Source organism: Dromaius novaehollandiae, chromosome 3, assembly GCF_036370855.1.
Source record: "Dromaius novaehollandiae isolate bDroNov1 chromosome 3, bDroNov1.hap1, whole genome shotgun sequence".
NCBI lineage: Eukaryota > Metazoa > Chordata > Aves > Casuariiformes > Dromaiidae > Dromaius > Dromaius novaehollandiae.
The window spans coordinates 127,421,819-127,436,791 of NC_088100.1; the positions used below are offsets into that span (position 1 = coordinate 127,421,819).

The 14,973-nt window shown below is 43.1% G+C and overlaps 1 protein-coding gene across 1 annotated transcript in view; it reads left to right on the plus strand.

Annotated features, from left to right (window-relative positions):
- PCSK2 (proprotein convertase subtilisin/kexin type 2) overlaps positions 1–14,973 on the plus strand; it is a 113,525-nt gene that overhangs the window by 35,476 nt on the left and 63,076 nt on the right. The window lies entirely within an intron of this gene.

Sequence of the window (14,973 nt, forward strand, 5' to 3'; positions counted from 1 at the left end):
TGCAGCATTTCCCAGAAGGTAAGATCCAGCACCCCTTGCCCTGGCATTTTCAGATAGGAGCAGACAGCGAAGAAATTGTGTGTCGTTCTGCTTTAGACAGGCATATGCTGCTGACCCCAGATGTGCATTGATCAGTGGTGAGAAGGCCAGTCTGTCAGAGAGGGAGAGAGCAAGGGGAGAAGTTGCTCAACCTGAGCTGGCAGGTCGTGTTTTTCACTGCAAGGCTGGGCTGTGGCCTCATTTAGATGCCCATCATGGAGTATTTCTGGGCCCCTTCTAGGCATGTACATTTGAGATGCCAGGGTGCTTCTCTGGTGGTGACTCCACGTTGAGCAACAGCGTCACAGGATGCACGTCCAGGAGGGAGACACAGCTGAGCTCCAATAAGCTCTGGGCAGAGCTGAGCATAACTTTCTCCAACATTTTCATCAAGCCACAGTGAAGGGGATCCGTCAGGGAATGGCTGCAGCTGTGGCAGCCTGCCAACATGGATGTGGTCTGCAAAGATGCAACAGTGACTTCTCAGCAGTTAGGATTGTGTGTGTGTTGCACAGTTTTCACTATTTTATTTACTTAGGGAAATCCGAGCTCTCTGGAGAGTCTACAAATAGCAGGCTGGTATTTAGCTTATTTATTTCAGTTCTTCTGTCCAGATGCCAGGGGCATCAGTATAATACCAGGACAAGACAAGTTTTTAGCACTGATCCCAAATTATAGCACTGCCTACAGACTGATGTTTTGTCTTCATTGAGTGTATTACCATTTAGATGGAGATGTGAAATGAAATGATAAGTAGTTTTCATCCACTTTATGAAGTAATTTAGAACCTCTTTTATTACATTTTGCCTGATTAAAAACAGCCGCCATCTATCCACCCTGACTAGGTGAACTAGTAGACATGATGAATGATTTCCTTCTGATTCAAACATCTTTTATCAAGTCCTGAATTAATCTGAGAGAGGGCTTGAGAGAGGGAATAGGAGAGAACTTACCTCAGTTCTGGTTTTATTTTTTATTATGAGGGTTGACAACAGGAAAAGGGACTTCTATTTTCAGCCATGTTTTCCATAAGAAGCTCAGATAATTGTTCACTGGAACAACACAGTACCTCTCCAGGACTTGGTGCCTTTTCATGAAAGATCTTGGGAAAAACACAGAAAATAACCTCTCCCTAATTTTGTGTGTTCATAACCCTTTGCGTGTCCACCAGCACCTCAGTGCTGCAGCCAACTATAGGGATGCTTTATCAAAATAGAGAATGAGGTGTGAAATGTAAAGGACCCAGAAAACAGAGCTGTAGATAGAGGACGGAACATCATGTCAGCTCAGATCTGCTTTCCCTGAGTTCTCGTTCCATTTCTCAAAAGATGCTGCAGCTTTGTTCCAGCTGCTTCCTTCATCCCTGACCAAAGCATGACCTCAGTTACATACTCGTAGAAGGTATGGAAAATGTGTGAGTTGTGCCTTTCTTCCTATATAAAAATAGCTCGCATTTTGAGTTATGATATAGGGGAGAGAAATTCTCCTGGACAGTTCTTACCACGTCCAGGCACGTGTAGAGGAAGGGGGCACCTGGCTTCAATGGGAGGGAAGAGAAGCACGCGAAGCAGGGATCATGCTGTGATTTTTGCACTGTTTCTGTGGAATTGGACACAGGCGCTTACACTGACTGACACTTAAAAGTCCCAGGATGGGAGCGCTGGAGGGGAACCACCTGCAAGTCATCTCCGTAGAAGCCACCTCATAAGCAGTGGTGGTTCATTTGTGCGGTAGCTGTGCGCCTACACTGGGATGTCCCCATGCCACATCCATGTGCCGCTTCCAGAGCCCAGACGTACTGATTCATGGAGCTCTGCATGCTGCGCTCGCTTCGTGGTGGGCACCTTCTCTGCACACCCCTGATCACTCACTCCTCCTCAATATGTCAGTGTGGTTTCTTAGCCAGCAAGCTGCGTAGTCTGATTTGCTTACTTCTTCGGAAGCAGGAAGGGACATTCTCCTTGAAGCAAGGAATAATAACTTCTCCTCATAAGTTCAGCCCAGCAAGACTGAGCTTCGGTTCAACTGGAGGGAGGCTTTTAACAATTTCTCTCCTCACGGGGTAGTGTTAAACACAAGAGATAGACGTTGCTCTATTTTGCAGCAGTGAAAGTCTAAGTAATTCCACTGAAAGGAGTGGAGTGAGTCTGCATTTACCCTTGAGCAAGTGGAAATGGAATCTGGGTCTTTGCACTTCTGTAGAATTGGATCTCGGCCAAGAAGCTAATAATAAATGTGCACTGTTGTTCCACTGTATGTGGTTTTACCTTATGTTTTTCTAAGTGGTGTTCATGACTTTAGATATTCTTGCCTCCTCTGTCCTGACTGTTTGTTCCTCTGGCACCATTCCCACCTTTCTTGTTGCAGGAATAGCTGGTGTTGGGATCAGGAATCTGACTGCATTTAAAAAATACCACGCAAAGGAAATGATTGTTTTTAAGCTAGAGCAGTTCCCTGATCTCCTCTGCTATGCAATCCAGGGTGACATGGGGTAAGGCGAAACAAGAAGGAAGAACTTAAACTGGGTTGGCCCCTGATGAAAGGAAAGTGGGGAATGGGGAGGGGCCTGACCCAATAGAGGTGGATTATAGTTTTTATTCCTTTTCAGGAACCTTTTGCAGGTTTTTCTCTATTTTTAGTTCATTGTTCCCCATTTTGCACAATACTGTTGTTACCAGCAATCTCAGTTCATTTTGAGCCAAGACTTTGGTAAAAGAGGGCAGTTTCATCCCATATGTAGTTCTACTGTATCTTTGGCGCTGTGATTCAGTCTTCATCATTTTCCTTTTGTGATGGTCATCCATGGATACAGCTAACCTCACTCTTAAAAGGGCCCCAGAACAAAAGACTTCATCTCTGATGTCATGGTGTTGTCGATAGCTTGCTAAGTCTATGGTTCTGTCATTTAGCACTGGATGTTTTTGATTTCTTCAGACTGCAGTGGCCCAAGACACATGTGACTTTATATCCCAATTTAGGTATCTGTTCAAATCATCATAAAGATGGTTCTTATGCTGTAGTAGTTGATTTCCCCAGATCTCCATTTCATTACTCTGTGAAGGCTCAACTACTTCTTCAATGTTTGCCATCACACAGCTTAATGCTGGCTAGTTTTTGGAACTGTGAAGAGCCCATAAATGTGCAGGCAGTGTTGGTGTTAACCAGAGATTCATCACTATTTGCAGCAAAGAGGTGTAGTTTCATCAAGGAAGTTTTTCCTTTAAATTTTTATTCTGTGGAAACCATAACATGAATCGGGTCTCAAAGTTTGGACGCAGAGTGATTTCTGTAGAATTTCCCTGCAACATTTTTGGTTGCCTGCCGTGTGTGAAGCCTGAGTAAATGGTTTTCTTCCATGATGTGCTAAACATTTGTCTCAATGGAAATAAGCCACGAAGAGCAAAAGTATATCAGGAGGACAGCAGTTTACAGGAGTGTATGGAAATCTTCAGTGGTAAGCAAAAGCTTATTTAGGGTTTGGTCTTTCTCAGTCCCTTGGGGTATAGCCTCCTTTCAATGAGTGTGAAGAGAGAAGCTGCTGTTACTGTTGATGCAAATTATGTATGTGCACTGGGAGGAAAATATACTCCAAAGTCTAATTATTTTATGCTAATAACTGAGCTGAAAAGATGCTTCCTCATTTCTGGCCAAAAAAGCAGCAGTAGTTCAAAGAATTTGTAGCTGGATAATCATTTTATCCCTCCCTTAAACCAGCCAGCACTGTGACCCAGGGAGGGCAAGGGAAAACTCTGGCACTAAAATCCATGGTGGTGCACATGTAACCCCAATAAAAAAATGAGGGTTTTTTAAAAGATTTTTGAAAAAAAATTGAATCGTACAGATGTGCTTTGGAAACAGGCCAGGGCAGCAGCTGGCTGGACTGACTGCTGAAGAACATGGGCAGTTTTGGAAAAGGCCTCTCCGCGAAGGGGTTTGTTGAGAAAAGCCGTGTGGAATAGGCAGGCTACGCTGCTGTGCCTTCTACCGCCTTGTCTCTATCACGAGCTGCCAAAAGTTTCAGTTGGAATAAACTCTGAATGCATTAATATTTGTCCCCCTTGCAGGGTTTTGTCCCTCCCTCTTAGTTCTCTGTGTGCTCTGTCGTGCCGGCGCCTGCTCCGTGGCCCAGCATCCCGTCTCTTCCCCCTTAGCTGACCCCACCGCTGCTCCGCGATAGGTCTTGTGGCTGCAATCTCACACCAGGCGTGATCCCGCTTGCCACGTCGCTCCCTTTCTCGTGACTTCCATGTCGAGGAACGAGCTGCAGGCTTTGCCTGGGGCAAACAGGAGCAGGCTCAGTGTGCCATTCCAGCGCAGTGCTAGGCAGTTCACGAGCTCTGGGGCGGAAAGGTGGGTTTCTGGTATTTTACAGCAGCCAGATTCTGGGATGGGCTGGGAAGAGTCCCCTGACCTGCATCTCTCTGCCTTGACCCTGCTCTTCATCGTGGTTTTGGGCACACAAAGCAAATGCAAGCTCCACGGGGAAAATTGCAAGGGAGTTGGTTTGAAAAAAAACATTTGAGGGTTCAAAGAAAAGGTCCCGATATACTGGGTGTCATGGCAAGGGCCAAGATTAGGCCTTTAGTTGTATCGTATTAAAAACTGGTTTGGGAAAAGGCCAGAGTTACAGGACGTGGGCTGTTCCTTTTCTTTTTACAAGCCAATCCATTATCCCCCTGCTTTTCCTACCTTTTCTCTGATACAGAAATTGTTCTGCAGAAACCATTTGGTTCGGGTGCTTCCCCGGTGGCAGGTGGCCTGTCACAGGCAGCTGTGCGCTGCTAGCCTGATGCGGTACAACAGTGGTACCCACACCTCTGGTGACTTTATTAATGTGCTTTGTGATGGGGATCCGTAAACCTTTGGCTCCGGGAGTTGGCGAAAGGCAGTTGCAACCTTTGCAGTGTACAGCTAGATCAATGCAGATCAGTGGTCCCTTCCTACTGGGCTGTGAAAGGTGTCCATAGGAGCAAGTGCCCTTGTCTCTTCTGTCTGATGCATTTTGGTGGTAATAGAATAAAGAGGTAGCTGTGCTGTGCTGTAAACAACCGCTCTGCTCTACGTGAATGAGAGCAGCAGCATAATTGTGGTTTCCCTCTGTCATAAGATTGGCTTCTGTTTTGTCTCTGGCTTCTAGTTATGAAATTTCCTGTTAGAAGACATTGTGCAGCCCGTCTAATTCCCACCATCGCTGTTTTGTAATTCCGTATCTCATCTCCACTGAGAGAGCAACAGAGAGGTCTGAAGGTGTTAAAAAAGACAAGAAAGGCTCCCTAGTATATCACTGCTGCTCATGTGAACCTTGAAGTGTAAGTACTGCAGGTTTGAAATATTAGGAGAAGCTAGGACTTTTTGGCAGTTGTTGCTTTATCACTCCAGGCAGGCAGCTTTGTAAAAATGGGAATTGTTTTTTATTGAGCCTAAACGGGCCTGCTGCAGATGTCATTACCACCTGGCTGGGGAAGTGCTGACAGCACTGGGCAGTAATCAGTGCTAGCAACCTGCTTTCATGGTGCAGTGGGGAACCGAGTCCTAAGAGGGACTGCGGGAGTTGCCAGAAAGCGAGGAAGTGGCCCTGTGCGATGGCTATCGCCTCTACGCAGGAGTGCCCCCTTCCACATGAGATGAAACAGATGCCTCTTAGAGAGGTATCTCCCAAATTCAAACTGTATCGCTTGCTCACAGCACAGAGGAAAAAGGGAAAGGAAAAATCATTTCGAATGGCGATAAAGCAGAAGAAGTTGCAAAAGAGAAAGACTGTAGTCTGTAGCAGGCCAGTGTTTGCACGGTAGGGCACTTGGAGGATGGCAGCCAGGAAAAAGAAATCAAAAGCCATTTGTGCCCTTTTGAACACGCGGTCGAGGACACCCGGGTTCTGTACGATGGGGCCGATCTCTTCTGCACTGTCGCCACATGAGTCCAGAGCATCATGTTTTGAGGGGGCACAGCTAGTCTTAAATAACTGTCTTAATTCTGACTTTCTAAAATAAATTTAAATCAAATTGGTCTTCAGCACGGTTCATGCACTGTATGTTATAGGACAGTGATACTGAACTTTGATTAGCCTTCCTCCCCTCCTAACGCCATATACAATTCTTATTCTGAGAAGCTGCTCTAGAGCTGGCGTTCTGGCAAGCACTTTTGTAGGATAATTTCTCACTGCCACTGGACCCAGCAGGGCCCATCTGCTCAGAAAGACTATGAACATCGAAGGAAGCTGAAATAAACTTTTACTCTAGCCCCACTGCATGAAAGAGGAACCCAGAGCTGTTCTGCCATCACCACCACTGAATATTGTTATTGAACTTTTTGGGCAGCTATACAAAAATGCATTTTTTCTTTAATGGGAAGCCACTTAGAAAATGTGTAGAAATGGGAAGCAAAAAAGACCACGTAAAGGATAGGGCAATGCGCTGTTCTTTAATGAATGTGGCATTATGACAAGAAATGGTATTTATTGCTGACCTGGGGAAGGGATAATCCATGAAAGTAACTCCATGAGAAAGATCGTATATTGTACTTTCCCAAGAAGAAGTTTCAAGGCAAATGATGAGCTATTAGATGAAATTTGAGTGGGAATGAGTCTACAAAGAATGAAGTGGAAATATTAGGAGTCTATTTTCTGCACATGCTGCAGACTCCCTTTAAGATCACATCCTCTGCTGACTCAGTTTCCCTAAATGATGATGTATACCTACACAGGCACATTGCAAGGCTCTTTTGGCTCTCTGTATGGAGTATACTTCAACTTAAGTCGATGTCTGTAAAGCAAACTGGTCTCTTCAGAAAAAAAATGCATGAAGTTAGTGCTAAAGCCACTACAAATGATGACTAGGAATCTGCTTGGACATCACCACAGATATTCACACCTATACGAGAAGTCCCTTCTGCCCCAGGGTGGGTCAAGGGCACTCTTCTAAGAAGAGAATACTTTTACTTGGCAGTTGAGTCTTCCCATACAAACCAAACGGAACAGATTTTTCTCCAAATTGATATGTTCTCACAATTCCCATTTATCTGGAGCTTGTTTCATGAAATAAATTAACTTAAAATCAACAGAGTTAGAGAAATCTTTAGCCTGTGAGCATTTATGTTCTCTTGGGACCTATCAAATGGCTTATTAATCACTTGTGTGGAAACAGCAATCATTCTAATAGAGTCTTTATGTCAGCTTTAAATAAGTATGTTATGTAAAGGTGGACCACGTGGTCTCTCTTTCCTTGTAGGACCAGTGAGCTACCATGGAGTAGGAAGAAAGCCACGTGCTGGAAGAGTGTCCAAGATAATAAGAAATGGCCCAAAGTTATAAATGAACAAATTACAATAAATGGGGAATTACTAAATTAAAGATTCAGCATAATGTGAGCACTACTCTTCTTTTTACAGTGTAGATATACACAAAATGCCAGTTTCCAGGGCAGAAGGCTTCTGATCTCAAAGATGAGCTGGGCCTGATTCTCATTTAAACTAAAACCCTTTCATACCACAGAGGGGGTACAGATACAGCTCAGACCTACTCTGGGACTCCCCTATCACCTGAAAGATTGATGGTGGCCTTAGTAGTAAGTGAAGATAACTCCTGAAAAGATTTATATTACTGAGGAGGAATTAAGGGTTTGTTTGTTTGTTTGTTTCCAAGCAGGATGTTTTAAGAAAGGTATATCTGCAATCCTTGGCCAAGGGATATAAGAGAAGGGAAAGCTATTATTCATAACAACTAATTTTGCAGCTGAGGTGGGAGGAGCTGCACTTTATCAGATGCCTTACACGCGTGGGGCCCAATTTTCTTCTCTGGCACCAGGCACTCTGTTTACCTCTGTGCAAAGAGGCTGTAAAATGCTGCCATTCTGATTAGTTTGGAGAGACTGATCGTTTGTGGGTCCCAATGTAACTGGTGAGACAGCGCGGTGGAAAAGTTACCCAAAAGTTGTTGATGATGCGTCTTTGTGGATTGCAGTCTGATCCACTGGTGAGACGAATGCGTGCAGTTGTATCCCATCTCCAGGGAATTTCATATTCCCAGAGATCTTTCACTTTGGAATCAAGGTAACTGTCCAGGTGTCTGGCAATGAGGCACTGTTTGAAATATCAATTACTTAGATTTTTCTATCATTAAATGCCATAATGTCAGCTTCTCCAGATAGGATAAGAAGCAGTTTTTCCCTCCTGTGCAGATTTCTTAAGGTTTCAAAAATGTTCCTGCTCTCTTTTTCACTTGTTGAAGCAGTGAAAAAATTGGAAATCAGAAAAAGTGTTCTCAGAATAGCTAGCACTTGTGACAGTATCCCAGTCCTGATATGAGCCCTCCTGCCAAACTGAGGACAGACCAGAGATGTGAATCAAAGTTTGCTTGATCTTAGGGCAGTATACTGGATGTCAAGATATCTAGGGCTTTTTCTCCATCTCACTCTTTCCCCTCAATAAATTCTGTCTTGGAGCAAAAAGACTTTGACAAAAAGGGTAGGACACTATAAAAATCTCTGTTTTACCAAATTGGCATTTTCCATTGCAGACCATCTATACTCTGTATTCATTTTACATTACCACCTAACCAATTCACTTGAATTTCGAAGTAGAAGCTGGAGGAGCACTATTGATTGCTTAGCTGAGCATGTTGAATATGATCTGCAGCCTTCTCTTACACATTGATTCCTTGTCTCTTTACTCACTGCTTCCCGAATGTCACTGAACTGTGAGAGGCCTGCTAAATGGACAAAAATATTGATTTCTTTTCCCCTTCTTTTATTTTTGAAAGCTTCTTACTTACCAAGCACTGAACTAATATCAGGAAAATGAAAGGTCACAAAGTAAGGCAGAAGCAAACTGGTTCTTGTTCCCCCCCAAATATGAACTTGGTTGCAACATGAGTGTTTTAAATTATTTCCATCAGGAAAGGTTAATTGCTGAGTGGAACATCTGAGTTCAGGCTATTCACTTTAATTTACTGTTGTGTGATTGCTGCTGATCTTGAATGATCATTCCCTAAATGGCCGTACCTCTGGTGTTACGATTTTTAGCAATGGTACCGCAGATATTAGTGAACCCAGATGCCCTGGGTTTTGCTGTGCAGGGCAGTCAGCAGCAGTCTTTCCTAAGAGAGTTTAACAGTGGCAAGTCCTTGTCTTGTTGGGTGCTTGTTGGGCTGAGAGATGGGGCAGCGCCTTTTCCAGTGCGACAGAGGTCCACACCTCCCCACGGCAAGCAGAGCTGGGCTCTGTGTGCCAAGCATGGAGGGACAGAGCCTGGTTGCCAGTTTGAACAAATTTCCCGTGTTGGATGGAGTAGTTCTTGAATAAGACAGTACTTTCCTGTCCTGTCCCTTTACCTTCTCTTGATTTTCGCAAACTTGATTGCTGAGTGCTTCTGAAGGCACTCAAATAAGGCACAGCAGTAATTAGCTGAAGATTGCCCCTCTGTTCTTTGGGATGGGTTTGAGAAGATAGCATTTTGATCTTGTAGAAGAGAAGCTGCCATGCTGGAATAGCTACACTAGAATAGCTGCACTTGGAGACCAGTTGCTGTTCTTATTACTGGAAGAAAATAACATTTTTTGTGCAGGGCTGGAGCCAACGATTTAGAAGAAGGCTAGAGGGAAGATCCCTCCGTGCGAGGATTCAGAAGGTGGGGGGAGATTTGTTTTTAACATCTAATTTTAGTGTTTGGCTCGTCTTCTGGCTAGAAGGCCATGTGAAAGAACCCATACCAACCTGAAAATAGCAGCAGGAAGCCATGACCATGGCTGCTGTGCACTTTTCTCTTAATAATTTGCTGGCATTGTCATTGCCAGGGATGGTATGTACTCTGAAGAAAATGTCTGGGTTTTCTGAACTGAGGGCTCCTGAAATCCTGGCTCTCTACTGGAGCCCTGGTACCTCTCCTTGCTCTCCTTGAGTTGTCAGCCGCATGCAGCTCCTATATTCATATGCCCAAGAGCTCAGCATGCCCACTGCTACTGGGGGCATCAGCCATGAAGTCTAGTAATGAAATGGTGTGGCAAGAGTAGGCTATAGGCTCTCTGCTCTCAAGAATTGTCCCTGTCGGGATGCCAAGTGCTTGAAAGTCTGGCTGATTTAGAATGGGCCGTGTACTGTAATCAGAGAGCAATACTCAGCCACCTCAGTTCCCGAGGAGGCCCCCATTGCCATTTAAATACAATTCAGTTTTGTTCGATTCATCTGACTTCAGTTACAGTGCAGGTAGCTCTGTACTTCCTTTGCTCTAATAAGGAGGGTCAGCATTATTTTGTGTTGGAGAGTCAAGAAAAACTCAGTTGTTTTGGGGCTTTAGCAAAAATGTGGAAGAATATGAGGTGGGTATTCCTCATGGACATCTTCAGGACTTCTTAAGCAGCAAGCAAGCTGTAAGATGATACAAGTGATGTGTGTGTACTTTGTGAGTGGGATCAATATTGCCCTAATAGAGGTATCTCTTTTATTCTACATGGATGAGGTGGTTAATAAAATTAGATGTCTTCATTTGTGTTTACTTACAGTTAGACAGAAATCAGAGGTGAAAAAGACACATTTACTCATTAACTCTGTATGGAGTTTGGGAGTCGAGGGGCTCTCTTTTGTGATTAAGATCCTGAAAAGCTGCTGTAGATGCATGATATCCCTTTCTCATTCCTTTTTAATGAGCATTGGCTGTGCAGATCACTTAGGCTAACTTGAACTTTTCTGCTTCCATTTTTTGTTGCCACCATGTTTCTTTGGGTTTCAGAAAATAGTGACTGAATTCCAGCGGCTGAAGATGGTTTGTTGGACCATGGCTTCAGGTGTCTGGACATGCTGTTCCAAACCACCCTTACGGGAGATGGCTCTTTAGCCCAATTTGTAGGGTCTAAGGCCAACTGTCAGCCTGACTTCTTGAAAAATGTAAGCAATGAATTTTCACCTTCTCTTTCAGGAGAGGACCTGCAGTGACACAGAGGTTTTAGAGGTAAAAGATCCACCACTTCCTTTGGTTGATCATCTTACTGCTATGTTTTTTTGAAAAAAAAGCCATGCCTACTATGCCATGTCATCACTGAGACTGTCTTCTTCCACTGGAATTTGGCCTGAATTCTCCTGTATTTTACTTGAAGTTCTTGATTCTTGAGGTTAGGGGGTTTGTATACTCTTCCACTTTTGTACACCCGCTGGTATAATTTAGTAAATCCGTCATTTATGCTCAATGTAACAGAGTCATTTAACTGCAGGAGTTCAACAGCACAATTAACCCTGTTCCTTCAAAACGAGGAGCTGATTATCTTGGCATTCACAGGAGCATAGAGCGCAGTTAGAGTGCTGTGGTTTCTGGCCCTCCCGGAGCAGTATTGCAGTCAATTGATTATTTTGTTAATTTGTACTGCATCAGTATCCTGCTGGTTTATTATCATCCAAGTGACTTTATGCACCATGCGTAAGTACAAGTATATTAAAAATCAATACTTGAACCTCTTTCCCTTGTAAGTATCTTATCGTGCATGGGCTACCTTCTCCGATACCCAACCTTCTTTCTGATCAGAACGCAGCTAGCAACTTGTACGTGATTTAGTCACGTACTAATAAAATAAATGCTCAGATTTTGCTCACTATTTAGTCCTGTGTGCTAGTGAAGAAGGAATAAATGAATTAGGAATGAAATAAACAAAAGGCTGTTATGGCTGACAAATAAGCCTAACTTTGAGACAATAAACAACATGCTGTTTTAGTAAGAAAATCTTGTTCCTTCACTAGTTTCTAATAAGTGTCACGCGTCACAGACTCAAATCCTTCAGAGATGCTGTTGTCAGAAGCTTGAGACTTACAAACACTGAACTTCCTGCTTAAGGAAATAAGAGAAATAAGTATTTATAAGACAACATGAGGGTGCATTGTGCATTTGCTCAGAGGGCTGGTTCTGAACTTGGCAGAAATACACAGGATTATGGCTGTTACAAGGTCAGAACGTGTTTCAGTGGTTTTCTGCTATTTCTCTTGCAAAGATGTGATCCCACGTTCTCTCATGGCTGCATGAGGAAATGCACGTATTTTTAAAACATACTACCTAAGACATGATACCTAATACACTTATGTTACAAATGTCACAGGGAAAGTTGCCCTTCCTTAATATGAAAACCATAAGACAGAAGTAGAATAAGATGCAGTCCATCTCCTTATCTAGACTAGGGTACGAAAGGACAAGTTTCTATCTCTGAAAAAACACCATTTTCCTATTATAGCAACACTATTGGGGAGAGGACTAGGATTCTCTTGAGTCAGCTATCTGGAGCCCTAAATGGACAGTTCTCCACTAAAATCACTGGTATTGCATCATTGTTTGCCAAGGAAAAATTTGTTGCTTTGGGACTTCTTTCTGGAACATACAGCTGTTATCTGATCTTGGGATCATTGCTTTCTTGACATGTTTTCAATAGGAGAAAGGCAAGTTCTTACCTTGTGTGAGGCAAGAACCTTGTACGAGCCAGCTGAAGAAGGCAATGTATAGCTTATGTAAGTGTTAAGATACAAGGCTTTACCCAAATCTTTCAACCCATTTCAAGACCGAAATGCCTAATCTTCACTGTCTGTAATGGTATGATAGTTACATGGGGAACATGGGGAAAGAAGTGCTTGTTTCTGTAGTGAAGAAGAGGTCTCAGAATAAGACTTTGCATTCTACGTACTTGTTACATTGCAGACATACAGCCTGTATGTCTGTAATGTAATTGCCTGTAGAGCAGTTTTAGTTCAGAGGAGGCTATACTTCTTTTGCAGGCATATTTTCTTGTCTCAGGGATTTATAATGTAATATAAAAAATTATTTTATTATAAAAGTGTGACAAGTCAGACAAGTGAGATGATTCTGATGAGTGAAACCGAGCCTGGGCTATTTCTGCAAATTCCTCTCCCCACTTCTCCCAGGTTGTCTTAAAGAAAACGCTGGGCTCCAAATCATTGCTTCTTAATTAGTAGAAAAACCTCTTCTGCTAAATCCTAGTTCAGTGCCTTAATGCAGCAGGTCCTGTAAAGCCAGCAGTCTTGCGTGGGAGCACAAACGCATGAACTCTTTTTCTCTGGCATCCCTCTAAGTGAGGGTTGGCTTCTGTTCATAATTATTTTATGTGATGACAGCTTGGGCTTTGCAGTTGCAAGCACTGAGGCAGGGGTGGTAACTGAGGAAGGCATAATGACAGGTGATTGCTCTGTTGTCTCCATGGCATCACTGAGCCTTATTTTAGAGGTATCAAACAGTGTGCTTATACCTTTCTTTACTCTATACAGATATCTGGCACCATTAAGTACACGTAGTATGGTTCCTGCTTAATCACTGTCCTCTTTCCAACTTACTTTGTATCAGTTTTTTCTTTCTTTTCAATTTGCTCTGCTTTTAATGAACCTGCACAAATAATGGAGACACACATATAAATGAAAGCACCTACCAATTAACTGTTTTACTCATTTTGTACCTTCAGCTAAGGAGCTAGAATTCATACGAGCAGATTTTTAGAAACATAGATACTACCCTTTCGGAGCAGGCCAGCGGTTTCCAGTAGCGTCTTGCAGAGTGTGTCAGGTACATGCTGCCCCGACCTGCTCACTACGAATTGGTATTGGGTTTTCAGGGTTACAGTGAAGCAGGGTGGCTGTGGGGGAAATCGCTTTTATCCCCTGTCGCTTGGTTCCCAGTTTCATCTCAGCCTTAGGCGCCTCGCTGAGCACTGCCTTTTGAGGCTCCCGCTTTAATTAATGGAGACAGAAGGACAACTCTAGGAGTGACTCAACTGATCTAAGCTCTGATTTAGCCTTTGGATGAATTTCTTTTTCTGTTGATTTTGTAGGGAGACTGCCACTACATGAGTGGCTGTGACACAGCACTGTAACTCCTGTATGCATCCTCTTAACCAGAAAGGCTCAACCCACACGCAAAAGTGCTCCCCAGGTCATGGGATTTACTTAATAATCATGGATCTTTTCAAGAAAATGTCTAAAGAAACGCTAGTTTCTTTTCAGCTTTCTTTCACTACCACAGCGTGTACTCAATTCATGGTTTTAAGCTTTCGTCTTTGATGAAGAGAGGTTGTTTTGTTTTTTTGTTTTTTAAGGAAATGCTGAGACTCTCATGCTGTCTTGGTTCCAGGTGTTAGGCTAGGAAGAGTATGCCAAGTTTGACAGCACTTTTGCAAGGCCTAAGAATATGCTAACACAGGATGCATTAGGGAGGGGTGGGAGGGGAGCTGCACTAAGCTCTGTGTTTCATCAAACACTGAGTTCCACAAGTTAATTTTATATACCATTAAAAGAAATTTTAATATGTAACACACAGGTAACACACAGGTCTGCCTCTTCCTACAGTTACTTGTCTCCGTAATCTTACAGGCTCCAGTGTTTTATACCAGTTTAAGATTGTGGCCAACACTATAATCATACCCCTTCAGTGGACTTCGTTAAGAGTGTCCTTTTACATTGGTACAAATAAGATTATTATGGTCTAGTATTTGTGGTTTTTGACTCTGAAGATATTTGTGTCTAACTTTGATTGTGTTCTACAGTGCTTAGTTAAATGTTTTTGAGATTTGCTGTTCATAAAGAAAAAGATTTCTAAAAACCTCTGGATATTTGTATTTCATAACCAGTATTTTAATATCTTCTGCTTCTACCAGTCTGGTCAGGTTAGTGGCTTTTTTTGCCATGTAGTTTTTCTTGTCAGTGCATTTATTTATCACTTACTTATTACACGGTAATTCCTGAGAGTGGCTAGCTCTCCAAGACATTTCAGAGAACTTCAGGAGTACAATGAGAGCACACAATCCCAGCTATGTTCATCCCAGCAGATCTCTTTGGTGGGAAGGGCTATTTACTGCTCTCAAAATGCCCTGGGGAGAGATCTGAAAAAGCAAGACAATGTAGTTGAGACCTACCTCCTCATTTTATTGAAGGCCTGCAGCTTGGAACAGGGGCATGCTGGAAATCA